General features: G+C 47.1%; 1 protein-coding gene across 3 annotated transcripts in view; it reads left to right on the forward strand.

The window, feature by feature from the left end:
- Positions 1 to 19,418, forward strand: part of GRID1 (glutamate ionotropic receptor delta type subunit 1) — a 668,729-nt gene that overhangs the window by 299,049 nt on the left and 350,262 nt on the right. The window lies entirely within an intron of this gene.

The raw sequence follows: 19,418 nt of genomic DNA on the forward strand, positions 1-19,418 counted from the left end.
TCAATAAATGTTTGATGATGATAATTAGATCATGGGCAATTTGTTACCATAACATTTATTTTTCACATTTTTCTTAGAAATGGTATCTGTCTTCAGCTCTGCTTGACTCAGGACAGCGATTTCAATTTCTACAAAGAATGTGGCCCAGAGAGGCAATTCATTGTTGAACAAAGAGCAAAGGTTTTAGAGCCTCACAGCCTGGGCACACATTCTGGCTTTTCCACTTTCCAGCTGGATGAATTTAGCCCAGCTTGAATTTCTGGCCTTGAATTTCCATTATTGGTAAAGATGCCAATATCTAAAGACAATTCTGATTCCATAACTTTGTTGAGGGTTTAAAATTCCCTCCCTCCCTCCATCCCTCATTCCCTCCCCTCTTCCCTCCCTCCTATAAATATTTAATAAGCACCTACTACATGCCAGCCAGTGAGATATGGTGGTGAACCAGACCAAGCCCCCTTTTTCATGAAGCTTACATTCTAGTGAAGTGAGACAGGTAATAATCAGATAACCACATAAATATAAAATACATCTGGTAAGGATACATAGGATGAAGGAAAATAAAGATGCATAAGGAGGAAAGAGAAGGGTGAGGGTTCTACTACAGAGTGGAGGGGAAGGGAGGCCTATCGGGTGTGGGGTCGTTTGAGCAGAGGTCCAAAGGAGGTGGGAGAGTGAGGCTCTGGGATGTTGGGGGAAGAGCCTTCAAGCAGAGAGAACTGTAAGTGCAAAGACTGAGCAGGGGTCTTTGGCATGCTCAAGAACTGGACGCAGTTGAGTGTGGAGCTGTGGTCAGAGAAGCAGCATGGCAACAGGTCAGGTAGGGCCTTGTGAGCTTGGTAAGGAAATTGGATTTTACTCCACGATGGAAGCCGTTGGAGGGTTTTGAGCAGATCCGATGTGAAGAACAGACCATAGCGGGACAGAGGAGTTAGGGAAGCCTTGTAGGACATGCCTGAAACAGTCCAGGCAAGAGGTGTAAGGGGCTTTGACGAGGGGGCAGAAGTGGGAAACTTGGAAAGTGGTCTGATTCTGGGGTGTATTTTGAAGGCAGATTGTCAGCATTTGCCGATAGTGTGGATGTGGGTGTGGAGAGGAATAGGAATCAAGGATGGGGCCATTGATTTTGGTTTGAGCAACAGGAATGGAGTGGCCGTCTCCTGGGGTGTGGAGGACTGCAGAAGAGTGGATGTGGGGGGATGTGAAAACCAGGAGTTTGGTTTTGGACATGCTAAATTTGAGGTGCACCTTGGACATCCATTCGGAGGTTTCAAGGAGGCAGTCAGGTCTGCCACGCTAGGGTTGGAGGGAGGTCAGGGCTGCAGGTACAGCCTTGACACCATCACACAGACTCAAAAAATCAGGACAGCAGATGAGACCCACAGGTGAGGGAGGGAGTGAAGGTTGAGAAGAGAAGAGGTCTGAGGACTGGTCCCAGGAGGACTGTTTGTAAGGACTGAAGGTGGGAGCCTAAAGCAGCCGCTTTCCTGCCTCTCACCGCCGAGAATTCACATGATTTTTGGACCTTTGACTCTTCCAGTTTGGAAGTCTCCTACTCAAAGACCTGGGACACTTTCTAAAAAGTGTGGATGTTTTGCTTATGATGAGGCAAACATTATTTAGTTGAAGAGCTGTCATGTGAGTGGATAACACCCCCTTTCCATAGCCCCTGAATTCCTTCTACCAGACAAGGGATGCCCCAGGACCCTGGGCACTGGCTGAGGGCTGGTGCCAAGGGGAGCCCTAGCTTTTCTGATTGCCTTCTCTCTGGTAAGTACTATCACTCGCTCCCCTTCCCTGGATTCAAGCCCAGCTCTTCCATGTGAATATGTAAACGAATAGCTAAAGATAACAATATCTAAAGACAATTCTCACAGTTCCTAGGACAGACAACAGCTGTCCATTTTTGCTGGCAGGGATGTGAAGGCCAGTTCAGCAGACTGGCTCGCCTTCAGTCAGACAGTAACTTAGGACACACCAGACATCTGGGCTTTGAGTCCCTTGGTGCAGGATTCCAATTCCATAACCTTGCTGAGTGTATAAAATTTCATTACCTTCCCAGAATAATGGGGGTAGAGTTGCCCCCAAACCCAGCATACAAGGATGGGAGCTTTGTTTATTCCTAGAAAGGCAGTGGTACTTAGTTTGATGGGGCAGGAAGCAAACGGATGCCATCGGAGACAAGTGGGAGCACGCTAAGACGGCCCAGTGTTAATAATTATACTATCAAGAAAGCGATGGAATATTACTCAGCCATAAAAAGAAATGAAATGGAGGTATTTGTAATGAGGTGGATGGAGTTAGAGTCTGTCATACAGAGTGAAGTAAGTCAGAAAGAGAAAAACAAATACAGTATGCTAACACATATATATGGAATCTAAGGGGAAAAAAAAAAGGTCATGAAGAACCTAGTGGCAAGATGGGAATGAAGACACAGACCTACTAAAGAATGGACTTGAGGATATGGGGAGGGGGAGGGGTGAGATGTGACAGGGTGAGAGAGTGGCATGGACATATATACACTACCAAACGTAAAATAGATAGCTAGTGGGAAGCAGCCGCATAGCACAGGGAGATCAGCTCAGTGCTTTGTGACCACCTAGAGGGGTGGGATAGGGAGGGTGGGAGGGAGGGAGATGCAGGAGGGAAGAGATATGGGAACGTATGTATATGTATACCTGATTCACTTTGTTATAAAGCAGAAACTAACACACCATTGTAAAGCAATTATACTTCAATAAAGATGTTTAAAAAAAAAAAAAAGAAAGCATTGCCTTGTCACACAGGGGGCAGCTTTGGAGCCAAACGTACCTGGGGGCTGAATGATCGTCACTCAGCCTCTCATTAGCTGTGTAATTTGAGACAAGTCACTGCATCTCTTTGAGCTTGAATTTTCTCATCCATGTGACAGGGGGTGTTAACTCCTACCTCAAAGAGTGGTTGTGAGGATCAAGTCAGATAAAGTAGATAAAGGAGCCAGCACAGAGCCTGGTATGAACTCGGCACTCACCCAATGTTTATTCTCTTTCCTCATCTATATGCAGCCAACAAGAAATTCATGCTGATAATAGTTAATGATGAACAGTTTCTGTAATGACTATTGTAATAACTTGAGGGTGGATTTTTTCCATCAATAAATCAATTAGGAAACCTGAGCTGAGAAAACACAAGGTGGTGCCTGATACGTAGGCAAAACAAAGAAGGTGTGTATGAATGGAAAAGCCATCAGATGCTGGCTTTACCAGAAGAAATCTTGGTCTTCGAGGGACATTGGGAGGAGCAGGTCCAGACCCCTTAAGGATGATATGATGATCTGAGTTAATGAAAACAACACCCTGAAATTGAAGCACTGTTGTCCCCATCCTTTAAAATCAGATAAGGGTTTATAGCCGCACTATTCATAATAGGCAAAAAGTGGAAACACCCAGAATGTCGGTCAGCTGTTGAATGCATAAATAGAATGTGATTTGTCCACACAATGGGATATTATTCAGCCATAAAAAGGAATGAAGTACTGATAGATGCTACAACTTGGATGAAACTGGAAAACATGCTAAGTGAAAGAAACCAGACGTAAAATGACAAATACGATTTGTTGTATGACTCCATTTATATGCAGTGTCCAGAATAGGCAAATTCGTGGAGACAGAAAGCAGTTTAGTGGTTGCCAGGGCTGGGGGAAGGGAGACATGGAGAGTGATTGCTAATAGGTACAGGATTTCCTCTTGTGGGGATAAAAATATTCTGAAACTGGATAGAAGTGATAGTTGCCAGACATTGTGAATGTACTGAATGTCATTTACTTGCATACTTTAATGTGGCCAAATGGCTAATTTTATGTTATGTGTATTTTACCTCAGTAAAAAAATAATCAGATAAGGGAAGCTGGGATTTTACCCTAAAGGCTCTCAAGGCAGGCTGCTACCGCTGTGTGGAGCTCTTTTTTTCCTGTCTCCCACTGCCCCTCTGTGGGCCAGACACAGCCCAGAACACGTTAGACATGATCTTCATAGCAGCTCCATGAGGGTGGAGGCATTAGTCTTCCTGCTTATGGACCAGGAGTGTGGGGTTGGGAAAGTGTCATTCATTTTCTCAAATCATAGAACCAGCCTGTGCTGACCTGTCATTCAGACACTGACTGTGTCCATCTCCACTTTAGGGCTGGACTTGCCACCACGAGCACGAACCTCTTGTCAACCATCATAGTCATTGCACTTATTAAGCACAGACTGTGTGCCGGGCTCCGTGCTAGGTCTGGGCTGCTTTCTCACCATCTGGGTTAGGCTTCCGGGTCCCCTGTACTTAGCACAGCGTGTGATCTCTGGCAGAGGGTAGAAACTTGAGTGTGTGTCTGATAAATAAATGTCAGGTTTTTGTCCTAGAGGCTGGTGACTTGATGGTAGACTGCAGACTGGATTGGGAGGATGATGTCCTCTTTGACAACCATTAATATGAGTGATTTCAACAAAAGCAAGCCTGACTCCTAACTTCTCCGAAGTAAAGCTTCTCGACACCCTTATCCTCCTTTTCCCTGAGACTTGGCAGCCACAGCGCATCAAGCAGTTGAAAATCATTTCTGTGTTCAGAAATGGACAATTCAATATTGTAAAGTTTACAGATTAACAAACTGATGAAGGATCAGTGCACTTCAAGTGGTGGCAAAGCGAGCGTTTCAGCTTTTGTAAGAGCAATGTGTGTATGTGTGTGTATCAGCTATTACCCATTGAATACAAGCATCTGTCTACAACCCGCCATCTATATGCAAATAGCTTGTGGTGTGGTGCATATATCCCCCACGAACAGTGTGAAATGTATATAAATTACGCAGCAATATAGATGTGGCGCATATGTTAGTTTGAGCTGATTGTTGTCAGTACTCTGGGCTTAGATGGGTCTGTGATGGGTGTGTCAGCAGCACATTCGCAAGCCTGGGAGTGTCGGGAGAGCTGGGTAGCAGTGTGGCCTGGGGAGGGGTGCTGGCTGCCTGCCTCGGGGAGCAGAGGGCTAGACCTTGAGGCAGAAGGCTTAGATGCATGTTCCCCAGGCCAGGGGCCTGGCTTTCAGTTTGGCAAACCTGAAATTCAGTTATATTGGGGCCCTGGGGAGTGAATGGGCCAGAGGCACGGTTCCAGTTTAACTGAAGTGGGGAGACTGGACTATTCGTAGTTAGGAACCCAGTGTCGGCTGGCTAGGAGATTCACCTTGGCTGAGTAGCATGGGCTACCCTTGCTGACACGGTACAGAGCACAGGCCTCGAATTCTGCTCTGCATTCAAAATCCAACCCTGCCACTTCCGGGCTGTGTGTGGGACCCCTGGGGGAGATGCTTACCCTCTCTAAGGGTATGTTTCCTCTGTAAAATGAGGAGAGATCGGATCCTCTCTCAGGGTTGTGGTGGGGACCAAATGAATACCATTTGGAAAGAACTTGGCATGTATAATTAGCACCCGGTTGGTGGGTCCCATGACTGTGACTCTGACGGCAGGGAAGCTACAAGGGGGAAGCTGAATCTAATGAGAAGATCGCTGGGTCTCCTTATCAGAGCCGGTGACCCAGTGGCACCATCAGTGAGCAATGCGTTGGGATCCAGCTATCTCCCCTTTAGGGCTGGCTCCACAATCACACGGCCCAGACACAGGGGAACTGCTGTAATCCCTATTTTTGAGGACCTACTGTGTGCCAGGCACTAAATGCTTTATACTCATTTTATGACCTATTCCCTCCCGAATGGAGAGGTGGTCCCATTACTATTCCCAGCCTATAGCTGAGGGAGCTGCAGCTCAGCAAGTGGAACTGTGTGCCCAGGTCACAGGACTGATCAGAGGGAACCAGGATTTGAGTCCAGCCCTGTCCAGGTCCAGAGTACACTGCTCTGTGGCCATCTCCTTCCATCAGGGCAGCCTCTCTCCAAATAGTGCTGGCCACGTGGGGGACGCATTTCTGCATCTTGAGCCCTTCGCATCACACGCTCTGTGTTTAAGGCAATTTCAAGCCACTGGTGCTGTTTCAGGTTTCTGCTCATTGGAATTGATGTTGCAGACTCCCCAGGCCTGCATTCCTGGACTTATCCTGGCATAAAGACCCCTGGGTATCAGGTAATATCTTAGGATGCCTGGGCTCATGTACTCTTTGGGTGCTTTCCTTGTTTACGTCTTGGCAGATGGGGCTGAGGATCTTTCTCCTTCCATTGGCTCCCTGTGCTGGGGAACCAATAGCCCCCTGCATGCTGGTACTAGCAGTGAGTGATGAGGCAGGGCTGGGTACTCGGAGAGGAAGCCACCAGGGGCAGGAGGGAGATGCGCTCTGGCTCAGCAGGGCACTGTGAGGCCACTGGGAAGCAGCATGGCGGCCACAAGGACATCTGGGCTGCAGCCAGCCAGAGAAACGGGGCTCAGAACGGGGGACATCATTTACTGGGAGGAGCCCTGCACCTGGCTCAGATGTGCTCACCTTGCGGATTCCCGGTCCCTGCCACCTCGTGCTGAGGTTTCTTGCAACGCCTTCTTATAGAACACAGTGTACCACTTAGAGCATCGCGCAAGTAAATTTAGCCAAGCATATTTTAGGCCAATTGAAGTTGTAGGCATGCTGCCTGGGGGAAAAATAGATCTTCTCACACTTGATGTGTGACACACGAGAGCGACGGAGAGGCTCGTGCACCCCATCCTGCACACAGTGATCTCGCTGCCTGGGGGCCCAGGGCTGGCTACCTCATTATCCTGCTTCTCTTCGTCACTTCGGAGGTGTGTAAATGGGTCGTTACCACCAGACAACTGGGTGATCGTGGAAAAGGGGTGGCAGAGAGGGAGCAGGAAGGTGATTCTGCAGGATGCTAACCAGGTCTAGTCTCTGCCCACCAATCTGGGAGCTGGGTGGTCTCATCCCAGGTTACCCAGTATAGCGGTTGCTTTGCCTCCCATGGCTTGTGGGCTGTCAGAGTGTGGACACCCACCTCCTTCTCACCATCCTCTGTTGGAGGCTGGGGGCCCTCGATAGGGAAATCTGACAGCTTTTATACCATCTGCACCCTCTGGAGACATAAATGGCTGGCGTCAGTTCATAGAGGTCATGGAGGATAGAATGAAGTGGAAAAAGAGGAAGGCATTAATTCAGCACAGTTAATACGTACACGCTTGTTATGTGCTAGGCATTCAGACGTGATTGTGATTATTACTTTTTTGTCTGTGAACTTGTGTGTCTTTTGCTGTAGCCTAAGTAAAAGCTGGTGAGGTCCTTGTCATGTGCAGCACAGGGGTGGGAGGGGTCTAACTTGGGTCATGTGTAGGGTTAATGTAATTGAACGTAGGGAGATAGGAGACAGATGAGTCATAAGACAGAGGCTGGGGTGAGGCCTCAGTGCTTCTTGTGTGGCTGTGTAAGTTGTACATGACTCACGGAGACTAAGAAGGCAGACGGAAGAACATGTTTGGCCAGGGGGAGATGGTGAGCCCAGCCTTGGGCATTTGGGGTGTGCAGGGTTGGTGCGATACTGGCCTGCAGGGGTTTTCAGTAAGCAGATGGTACTAAAGAAATGGTGTTCAAGAGGGGGCCCTGGCCGGTAGGCCTGGGTCTCTAGGTGGTGGTAGCAGCAGCAGCAGGCATGGAGCAGATCGTTTAGAGAGATAGTCTAGGAGGAAAGCGGACTCAGGGGCAGAGCCAGAATAGATGGGCTGGGCGGAGGCAGTGAGAGGTCAGGGGCACCCTTGCAAAACAAGATCATCATAGCACTTAGCTTGCGGGGTTGTGAGAGTTCAATGAGGTGATGCAGGCTGGAGTGTTTACTGCAGAGCGCCGGACACTGAATTGGCAGGCCAGGCAGCCATTGGCATGGCTGCTGTGGGTTTCGGTGTAGCTATTGTTCTGCTTCGATTGGTTTCTCCAGCCGTCCTTCGGGCACACTTTTCACCCTTGGTCAGGTGTTAGTGGGTGGGGAGCTGGGACTCTTGACCACGTCCCTCAGGGCAGGGGAGACCCTGAAACACAGTAGGAGGTGGCAGTGCAAGGGGATAAGGGGACCAGCCCAGGTCTGGATGGGAGGTCGGGAGAGCTGCAGTCGGTCTGCCCAGGGGTCAGTGGTTAAAATCTATGGGCCTCCTCACCATGTGACCCTGCTTTGGATCCTCATCTCTTAACCATCTTGCAGGTCTTGGAAAAGGCGTTAGCCAGACCGCTCATTCCCCAGTAGACTAGTGGCCTTGAACTAACCATTCAAGGAGACTTTGGGAAAAAAAGAACTTCAGAGCTGCCCTTGCTTTTCCACCTTTAATTGACTTTGGCATCATGGGGGATAATGGCCATCGTGGGCCAAAGCCAGCACCAGATGAACTGTGGGACTCCCCCGCCTTGCGCTATGGTCCTGCCCTGGCCAACACAGGAGCCACCAGCCCCATGTGGCTGTTCAGCACGTGAAACGTGGCAGTGTGACTGAGGACCTGGATTTTTAATAATATTTAATTTTAATTAACTTAAATTTTAAACACCGACACCAATTCAAGCATTCGAAAAATTTTAAGTGTGTTGGGAACAACTTGATTACGTGAATCTACTTTTCTAAAGGTACATTTTATGAAATCTAAATTTGGATCAAGTATTTCTGATGAAAATTTAACACTGAGATGTGCTGTAAATGTAAAAGACACACCAGTCGAAGACTTAGTATGACTGTAAAATATCCTATTAATAATTTTTATATTGATTACGTGTTGAAGTGATAATATTTTGGATATATTGGGCTAAATAAAATCTGCTATTAAAATTAATTTCACCTGCTTCTTTTTAAGACGGCTGCTAGAAAACTAGAAAATCGGGGAGACCAGTCTTATCCTCTGGTCTGAGAAGCCCATGGCTCTGGGCTTCACTTAGAGAATATGCCACGGGGGTGAATGGGAAAGTTTTGCAGGTTTGGAACAGACATCAGCTATAATTTAAACTATGTACTTCTGGGTGCTAATGATGTGTCAGTGCAGGCTCATCCGTTGTAGCAGGTGGACCACTAGGGTAGGGGATGTTGATAATGGGGGAGGCCATGCATGCGTAGGGGCAGGCGGTCGGTGGGAACTCTACTTTCTGCTCAATTTTGCTGTGAACCTAAAACTTCTCTAACAAATAAAGTCTATTGAAAAATTTAGGCAGAAGAGTAAGGAAAACAAACAACAAACAGAAGAACACAACAAGACATCTCAGAGTGCCATCAGTGTTTTTTGGGGAAAGAAATTTGCTCAGTGAATCCCTCCTTACCAGGGAAGGCACCTGCTCATCAAAGCATCTCATCAGAGCATCCTTGAGGCTGCCCATCACACAGCACAAGGCAGAGCTGCAGGCAGAAGCCGCCTGCCCATCAAGAAGTCTCTCCTGAGATTCTCACTAGGAAACCCAGAGAGGCCCAGAAAGAAAGAAAATACCTTTTCTTAATTTGGCTGGCCTCTGTTTTGGACATCAAGGCCTCAAATCAAACCCTGCGATTACAGGTGGATCCCATCCAAGCTTTGATCATGGACATGTTCTTCGAATTGTAGAGCAGCTTTCAGACACTTTGATCCTCCTCCCAGGCAGGCTGGTCCAGGGTTAAGTTAAGCATGTTTGAGAATCAGAAGGTGAAAACACCTTGCAAAGTGGTTCCTGGGAGTTCTGGTGGGGCTGCTAATATTCAGTTTTCCCATCTCTGTGTGTTCATCTATGAAAATTTGCCAGTCTTTAGGATTTTTGCACTTTCTGTTTGCCCATTTATACTTCAGTGAACATAATTTCTTTAACAAAAGGCCCCAGAGTTAGCCGTCCCTGTCACCAAACCCATGAGAAGCCAGCAGGATGCAGCTCCCAGAGTGGAGCAGAGTGGCCTCCCCATGGAGGCCTGGCTGCCTTGCTAGCTTTGCACGCTGGGGGCCTGTAGTGCTGGCTGAAGTGACATGATGCTTTAGGATTGCACAAATGGGGGGAATGGAGTTGATGATGGATGACAAAGCACTTCCTACTCTTTTTCCTGCATCTGTTACTTCCTCTGACCCACAATCACCTTCACAGACTTGATTTCATTTTAATAGGCTGGAAACAGAGGCTTAGAAAAGTCAAGACACTTCAACAGGGTCACTGGGCAGAGATTTGAATTCAGTTCATCTCAATTCCCCTGGGTCCCACAGGCTGCACCCAGGACCACCCAGGGCCCCCTGCGGGCTGGAGCCGAGTGGTGGGTGGGCTGCTTATCTCGAGCTGGGCTTGTCTGTCAGCCTGTCAGTGGCCGGGAGCCATCTTGTCGGTCACAGGGGCTCGGAGTGGCCAGCTCAGCTTTTGTTCCTCTCCTGTGCGGGCTCCGTCCTTCCTCCTGTCTGGCACTTTACAAATGAGCGAGGGGTTTCCCTGCCTCCTGCCATCTAAAGTCAACCAATTTTTCTCCCACATTGGAACAAGTTTGCTCATAAGTGGATCTGTGCTGTCTCGCCTCTGCCAGTGCATTGCCAGCCCTCGGAGGTGAGTGGGCAGAATACAAAATGAGCTCCCTTGATGTTACACCTGAGACATGTTTGTGTTATAAATGGGTACAAATTGAATTTGGTTCTAGGTGATGTATGATGTCTGTCACGTTTTCCCCTGTGGTAGGACAGCTAGAGGAGAGCTAATTTATTTGGAGTTGGGCATTTCCAAGCCTCTGGTGGGTTTGGGATCACTGTTTCCCTCTGTAATCACTAGGATGGAGCCGGCAGTGCTGGGGAGTGGGGGCTTGTCAGTGAGTGGGTCACCGCCACTAGGGTGCTGTGCTCGGGCCCCTGACCCTCGGCATCCCTGCCCAGCATGGCCTGTGGCCCTGACGAGATAGATGTGCCTCTCCCTTCTTTTGGCCCTGGCTTGCAGTCAGACAGATCTCTATTTGAACCCGGATCTACTTATCAGCTACCACAAGAGGGTGTGGCTCGTGCTAGTCACGTACCTGCGTGCACCCGGAGGTTTCTGGGAGGAGCAAGTGAACAGTCTGACAAGGGCCTGGCCAGGGTGTTCCATCCATGTGGACGGTAAGAGATGCCGGGATGGAGTAAGCGGATTGGAGTGGGGTTGGGGTCCTGGGAAAGGAAAGGGGAAGCATCTTGTGCTCCGAAGTCCTCTAGGAGCCCGAGGTTGCTGCCTTCTCCATGACGGGGATGGCGGGCTTCCTGGGGTTCGGGTTAGGGGGCTGAGGCCTCGGGGGGCTTGCTGTTGTGGTGCCTGTGGAAGCACTGTCACATCAAGGGGACACGGTGTCTGTGCAGAGGGCAGCCGGGGTGCAGGGGCGAGGCAGGGCTTGCCGTGGTCAGCACTGGGGTGGAGGTGTGCCGGGGTGCCCAGACACCTCTGCAGGGCAGAAGCCAAGTCGGGTCTGGATGTGTCCCAGGTGGGCTTCGGGGGCGCATCCAGGCCTTTGGCTCAAGCTGCCCGTGTCCCTCTCTCTGCACCCTCACAGGAGTGAGAAGGCTCCACCTTCATCACAGACACCTTCCTCTCTGAAAAGAGCCACCATGTCCTTCATCGTCCCTATGGTCTGGCATCCAGTATTAGGTCTCGTGATTGTGCATCCTGATTTGGGGTTTGCAAACTCCTCACTCTGCATCCGGAGTATCTTTTGGAAGAGGGCCATTGGGGGCTGGGTGTGCATGCTCTCTTGGGGTTTCCCAAGGGCAGAAACTATCTGGTTGTCTCCTGAGGAAGGCGAGGACAGCGCTGTGTGGATGGTGTCGGAACCCTGGGTCTGTGGCTGGTGGAAACAGCGGAGCACGTACTAGCCTTTGACGGGGCTGGGAGATGGGGCTGCTCCTCTCAGTGACAGGCCAGTCTTGGGGGTGTGTCTCTGGCCCCAGCATTCTGGGTGGCCATCCACTGGTGGGCTCCACGGGCTCGGGAGGTATAGCCTTTGTCACCCAGCAGCTCCGGAGGACGGAGGCTCGGCCCAGATGGAGGCGTGGGCACCTGCAGTCACATGCCGTGTACCAAAGCCAGCTGTTTGCGCTTGGCCTCGGAGCTGTAATAAAGAACCTAGACTTGTTGGAGTGAGAGACGGGTTGTCACGCTGTGCTGAGAATGCTGCACGTGTAACTGGATGCGGTTCCCCCAGACGTTTTGGCACGGGAGGCCGTCTGTTTTGTAGTGCTGGCTGCTTCTCACAGGCCTGTCTTATCTCTCTGCACAGAGTTGTGGGAAGCCAGAGAGTGAGTCGCTGCCTCTCTCGCATCCACCACGGGTGCTCACAGAACTCTGACCAAGCTGGGTCATCTTTGGTGTGTTTCAGGCAGAGGTTTCTGATGCCAGGGTTTGGTTATGCCTCGTGGCGTAAAGGAGCTCATGAGAAGTGTGTGTCCCCATGGCTGAGGGGGACGGCCATCCGGTGAGTGGATGGGAGCAGCACACCTAAATATGGTATCTATTGGGAATTCCCTGGTGGCCTAGTGGTTAGGACTCTGCGCCTTCACTGCCGAGGGCCCGGGTTTGATCCCTGGTTGGGGAACTAAGATCCCACAAGCCGTGAGGTGCTGCCAAAAACAAACAAACAAATAAATAAATAAATAAATAAAATATGGTATCTATTGCCTCTAAAATCCGAAGATGTCCACCTTGTGTTGTGCCTCTTTATTAATGACATGGTATACAAGGAGCAGCATCTTGTTCTTTATTTTCTAGAGCATATTCTTAAAGAACCCAGAACATTGGAACTCCAAAAAACTTGACCAAGTTTGGCAAGTTCCTATACTATTTTAGAAGTTATTTTCTACCATGTATATGTGTGTCTTACTAAGGCACTTGGTACCTGCTGATTTATGCTCTCCACGTCTTATCAGCATGAAGTCATCAATGTATTAGACTAGCATGATGTTCTATTAGATGGTCAGATAGTCAAATTCTCATAGACTGTGTAACTCAGAGACAGGAAGTTGATGTGGCCCTCGGGTAGGACAGTGAAGGTTTATTGCTGTACCTACTGGAGAAAGCTAATTGTTTCTAGTGATTTTTTGTTTGTTGGGATAGAGGGAAAAAATACTGGCAGATCAATAACTGTGGACCAGTTGCTAGGGTCTGTATTGATTTGATCCAATAAAGAGACCATATCAGGAGCAGCAGACACAATTGGAGTCACCACTTGATTAAGTTGATGATAATCCACTGTCACTCCTTATGACTCATTATCTTTTGCATCTGTCAACCTAGAAAGTTGCATGGGATGTGATTGGAATCTTCTGCTTTGCACCTTTCAAATATTTAATGATGATGCTAATTTCTCTGATTTCCCTGGGGATGTAGCAGTGTTTTTGTTTTCTTATTTCAGCAGGGAGAGGGAAATGGTTTCCACTTTGCTCTTTCTGCCTTGTTAACCCTTAGTCGATTTTCAGACAGTTTTTTTCAGATCATATGTGATAAACTTCAGACAGGAAGTTTATCATATTGCTGAAGTTATCTATTCCAAACGTTCACTCAGGAAATGGTCTGGGGTTCCTCGGACATTCTATAAGGCTGACTTGGGTCAAAACCCGATTTTTTGTTTGACTTCCATTAGCCCCCACTCTGACTGATAGGCCCCAGCAGTGTTCCAGGTTTCTAGGAATTAGGAATAGCCAAGATTCAGCATTCGATAATACCCAGTAGGTCATGGAATTTCCTTTCCTCCAGTGCAAAGTTATCTTGATAAATAGTTTCAGGTCTCTTTAAGAAAGGCCAAGAAGAATATTCACAATACTTAATTGTGATGCTCCAGGAAGAGTTCAGGTCCTCCTCTCATTTAAAGAGTACAGGGTCCATTCTCCACGTCTGCATCTTTATTCCTGTCCTGCCCCTACGTTCTTCAGAACCATTTTTTTTTTTTTTAGATTCCATATATATGTGTTAGCATATAGTATTTGTTTTTCTCTTTCTGACTTCACTCTGTATGATAGACTCTAGGTCCATCCACCTCACTACAAATGACTAAATTTCATTTCTTTTTATGGCTGAGTAATATTCCATTGCATATATGTGCCACAACTTGAGGACGGGGGAGGGGGAAGGGTAAGCTGGGACGAAGTGAGAGAGTGTCATGGACGTATATACACTACCAAATGTAAAATAGATAGCTAGTGGGAAGCAGCCAAATAGCACAGGGAAATCAGCTCGGTGCTTTGTGACCACCTAGAGAGGTGGGATAGGGAGGGTAGGAGGGAGACGCAAGAGGGAGGAGACATGGGGATATATGTATACATATAGCTGATTCACTTTGTTATACAGGAGTAACTAACACAACATAGTAAAGCAATTATACTCCAATAAAGATGTTAAAAAAAACACAACTAAACACACACACACACACACACACACACACACACAAGACATATGCACTATTCATTGCTAAAAACTATAATATAATAAATGGTTTACTAGTCCCATGGTGGGAAGAAAAAGAGTACAAGGTCATTCAAGGGGCTCAGGGTTTGGACATTGGATGAAAACAGTCTGTGTTTCCATTTTTATGGCTTAAATAAGGCCTCTTTTTCCCCCCAGTTATACAAATTAAGTAAGATCTTGGTGGATCACCTGTCTCCTTTTGTTTTGGGGACCTCAGAGTCAATCACAGTCAGCTCTCCCTGTGGGTAAGAACATTCCGGAGATAATCTGGTCCTGCTGCTTCTTTCAGTCACCAGGCTCACCTTCCCTCTGGTGTTTGGATGCTGCCCCTTGGCCTCTGCTCCTCTCTGTTAAAATCAGGCATCCAATTTCAAGACTGCATTTGAACCAGAACTTTATAGCTTATAGGCATCAGGCACTGAAATGTTTAGACACAATGCTGGTGCTCTCCTCACCTTCGTATTTATCAGCACTTGGTGAAGGGCGTGGCGTGGCTTGTGGGAGTGTGCTTAAGGGTAAGCAGAGGGAGATAACATAAAGGGATGTCGGTATTCTCTGGTCTTTGGGCTACTTCATCTACATTATGCCAAAGAAGTTCTGGCATCTCAACTTCATTTAGAATAGATCATTGTTGAGTTTAGATTCCTGTTAAATAGCTGAGCAAACTGGGCTTCCCTGGTGGCGCAGTGGTTAAGAATCCGCCTGCCAGTGCAGGGGACACGGGTTCAAGCCCCGGTCCGGGAAGATTCCACATGCCGCGGAGCAACTAAGCCCATGTGCCACAACTACTGAGCCTGTGCTCTAGAGCCTGGGAGCCACAACTACTGAGCCCACATGCCACAACTACTGAAGCCCGCGTGCCTACAGCCCATGCTCCGCAACAAGGGAAGCCACCGTGATGAGAAGCCCGTGCATTGCAACGAAGAGTAGCCCCTGCTCGCTGCAACTAGAGAAAGCCCACACACAGCAATGAAGACCCAACGCAGCCAAAAATAAATAAATTTATATTAAAAAAAAATAGCTGAGCAAACAATTAGAACCACTCCTAGCTGCTTGAGCTAGGACACTGAACTTAAGAAGTCTGGTGAGTGCCTTCATATCAATGAACTCAGTCTGGCTTGAGATTATGTTTCTCTCTCCTTGGTCTAACCCTCTTGGGATCCATACCTATACATCCATTCCTGCTGTAGATTACCTAAGTCCTGCTATATTTGTGTGTGATCAAGGCTTCTCCTCCCACGCTTGACTTTGTAATTGTCCTGCAAGAGATGCTGGGATAATACTCTAGTTATAGATATAGAGACAGTGGTGTGTGTGTGTGTGTGTGTGTGTGTGCATGCGCGCACGCACACGTGCATATGTGTTGTGTTTTGGAGTTGTTAGAACATGATGAAAATGAGCTCCTTGTTTCAAAGTAGAAGCTGAAATCAAAGGAGTTTTGGGTCTTCAAATAAAGGAGGGTTGTGCTAACAGGGAAGGGAGGAGAAGCTGTTTCAGCCGATACGGGAGGCTGAGTGGGTTGGGAGTAAGGGCACATTGAGTTAAAGTCTCCCATTAATATTCATTTCAATTATCAGCTCCCTGTTTGTTCCCAGTCAATGCCCCCACTTCGTAAGACACTTGGTAAGATTTTTTAAAATAAATTTTATTTATTTATTTTTGGCTGCGTTGGGTCTTCATTGCTGCCTGCAGGCTTTCTCTAGTTGCGGCGAGCGGGGGCTACTCTTCGTTGCAGTGTGTGGGCTTCTCCTTGCGGTGGCTTCTCTTGTTGCGGAATACGGGCTCTAGGCGCGTGGGCTTCAGTAGTTGTGGTGCACAGGCTTAGTTGCTCCGCGTCCTGTGGGATCTTCCCGGACCAGGGCTCGAACCCGTGTCCCCTGCATTGGTAGGCGGATTCTTAACCACTGCGCCACCAGGGAAGCCCCTTGGTGAGATTTTATTTTTTAAATTAATTAATTAATTTGTTTATTTTTGCCTGCCTTGGATCTTTGTTGCTGCGCGTGGACTTTCTCTAGTTGCGGCTAGTGGGGGCTACTCTTCGTTGAGGTGCATGGGTTTCTCATTGCGGTGGCTTCTCTTGTTGCTGAGCGTGGGCTCTAGGCTTGTGGGCTTCAGTAGTTGCAGCATGCGGGCTTCAGTAGTTGTGGCTCGCAGGCTGTAGAGCACAGGCTCAGTAGTTGTGGTGCACGGGCTTAGCTGCTCCGCAGCATGTGGGATCTTCCTGGACCAGGGCTCGAACCCGTGTCCCCTGCATTGGCAGGCGGACTCTTAACCACTGCACCACCAGGGAAGCCCCCCCTTGGTGAGATTTTAAATGCAACTAATATAATTCAGCACCTATAGGGCCTAAAGTTCAGAAATTTGAGTTTTTCTTTCTCTTTCTTTCATTTATACGGTACCGTTAGTAACTGCCCCTCTGCCTCACTCCATTGTCATTCATCCCTTTATGCCTTTCATACTGCTTTTTGGTATTTTAGCTTTAGTTCCCCAAAGGCTTGCCTTCTATCTATCCATCTATCCATCCAACAAACATTTGGTAAGCATCTGTTATTTACTAGGTATTATTCTAGGTGTTAGGATATAGTGGAGGAAAAAAAAGAAAACAGAAAAATCCCTGACCTCACGGAGTTCCCAGTCTAGCAGACATTTTATTTCAGATGATCATATGTGATAAACTGATGAATTATTTCATCGTTGCAAAGTATTGGCTTCAGCTTCTCATCCCTGAATCCCAACAAGATTTTCATTACTTTAGTTCACAATGGGGCTGGAATATCAGTCCCAGATATCTCTCATTGTTTCTTATTGCAATAGACTATTGACTTGTCTTCACATATTCACTTTGAACACCTCTAATCTTCATCCAGAGTGATTATTTTTCAAAAAACAAAATGCAGAGGTAGTCTCCTGCACCTACTCTTTCTTACCCCAGATTCCTTTTAAGATTTCCATCAAATTTAAGGTTAGGACCAGAGTCTTAAACGTGACCTTCATGGTCCATCTACCACCTAATTTTGCACGCATTTCCTCTGCCTGTTGGCTCCTCCACTCAAACACGTACACGTGCATACACACACACACACACACACACACACACACACACACACGGGTACTTCCTTTTCATTTTGCATACATCAAGTTAAACTTCACTTCCTAACCCCACTCCCACCCCTGCCAACATGATCTGGTCCCTCAGCACCTTGCCTGCCCTCCATAGCCCTTGGTTCAGATTGTAATCAAGCTTACAGTTTTATGACTATCTGATGAAGGGTCTCTCCCTTGACAACAAGTGGGCCCAAAGAAAGCAGATGCCATGTTTGTGTTTGTTTACTGCCACATTCCTAGTGTGCAGCATGCTGTCTGGCACGTAGCAGTATTCAGTGATATTCGTCTAATGAATGAACAGCATCGTGTTACCCATTCTAATGACTACTCAGTCTCTAAGTGCCACAATAGGGATGGTAGTAATACTATTGTCACTTGGGTAATAGGCCCTTCAAGGCTTCCTAGGGCAATCAGGGATGGCTTCCTACAGGAAAGTTTAAGCCATGAAATGAACTGAGTTTGTTTCTAAGTGGGTGTTTGACAGTAGCCTGGGTCTTTTTGTTTTGGATCTTACTCTGCCTGATATGCAAACCTGAATGAGGTAATTGTTGGTTTTAATTCACTATCTGGAGTCAAGGAAGTGGAAAGAGGTAGTAGCATTTTTGTCTCGGTCTGCAGACACCACTGAGACACAGGTTTTCGGCCTTGTAACCTCCCTGTTCATTCATCTGCTAATAATTATGACCCAGCTTTTGGGGGTTATCCCCTTTTTGTTGCTTCTGGTGTTTGAAACAGAGAATTAAGGCAGCTTACAGACCACAGCTTAGGTTGGGTTAGGAAACTTCTGGATAATGTGTCCATGTCCCTGGTTCTTCAAAATTCTTTAGGAACGTGAGAAAGCCTTTGCAGGGGAGGAGCATAAACAATGTTTGGGAAACTGGAATCTAACAACAGCCTTTTCCATTGTTCCAGCTATATTTACCTACCTTCTTGGCAACAAGGTTACCTCTTTTATCATTGCTGGTTCATTTGTCCAATAAACTCCTGATTATCCACCTTTAGCAGCATGGCCTGGCTTTATCTCAGGTAATTGGTTCCAGCAGACAGACTGATGTAGAAGCCATTTCCTTCCCAAATTCTGTAGCTTGATGTTCCTGTTAACTTTTATCATCAGGACTATAGAATTCTCTTTTTGCTCTGCCTGGATGCATGCATAAATAAAAATGGCTGTAGCTAAGCCCCCATCCTCTGCCACTTAAATCCCAATTTATCTCACTCTGGGATGCTGGTGTAGATATTTCATTTATGGCATTGGCTTGAGGAATGTCAGGAAGGACTTGTTGTTAAAATGATTCTTCTGCCATAAACACTTACGCCCTTTGCAAGGATGAGATCACAGCATTTGTCTGACCAGGGAAGATAGGTGTCCTTTCAAAGATTTTTTTCCCACTTTTTTTCATTTATATTTTAGACCACGGAATTGGATTAATTGTAATCCCTGGTTTATGACATATTCTCATTATTACTACATGTAGCCAGAGTTAGTTATGTATTAGCATTTTGAGTACTATATAATATTACAATGGGATGCTGTTGTGAACGGTGTCTCCTTTTTAATCCATTCTCCTGTTGATGGGCATTAGGCAGGATGCCAAGATTTTGCTATTATGAGCTGTGCTGCTGTGAACATTCTTATGCATGTTACCTGCTATACATGTACAAGTTTCTCCTGGAGTGGCATTGTTGAATTGTCGGGGACTGAATGTTCAATTTTACAAGAAAATTACAAATTATTTTCTAATTGACTGTATCAATTTATCCTCCTACCAGCAACATATAGGAGATGCTCTTGATCCACATACTCTGCAACAGGCAGAGGCTTCTTAATCTGTGTTGACAGAATGTGTGTAAAACGGTATTTTATTATGATCATCATTTGCATTTCCTGATCACAAAGGAGAGTAAGAATCTTACAGCTTTATTGTTCGCAGGAGTTTCCTTTTCTGTGAACTGCTCATTTATGTCTTTTGCTCAGTTTTGTAT

This window comes from Balaenoptera musculus, chromosome 16 (assembly GCF_009873245.2).
Source record: "Balaenoptera musculus isolate JJ_BM4_2016_0621 chromosome 16, mBalMus1.pri.v3, whole genome shotgun sequence".
NCBI lineage: Eukaryota > Metazoa > Chordata > Mammalia > Artiodactyla > Balaenopteridae > Balaenoptera > Balaenoptera musculus.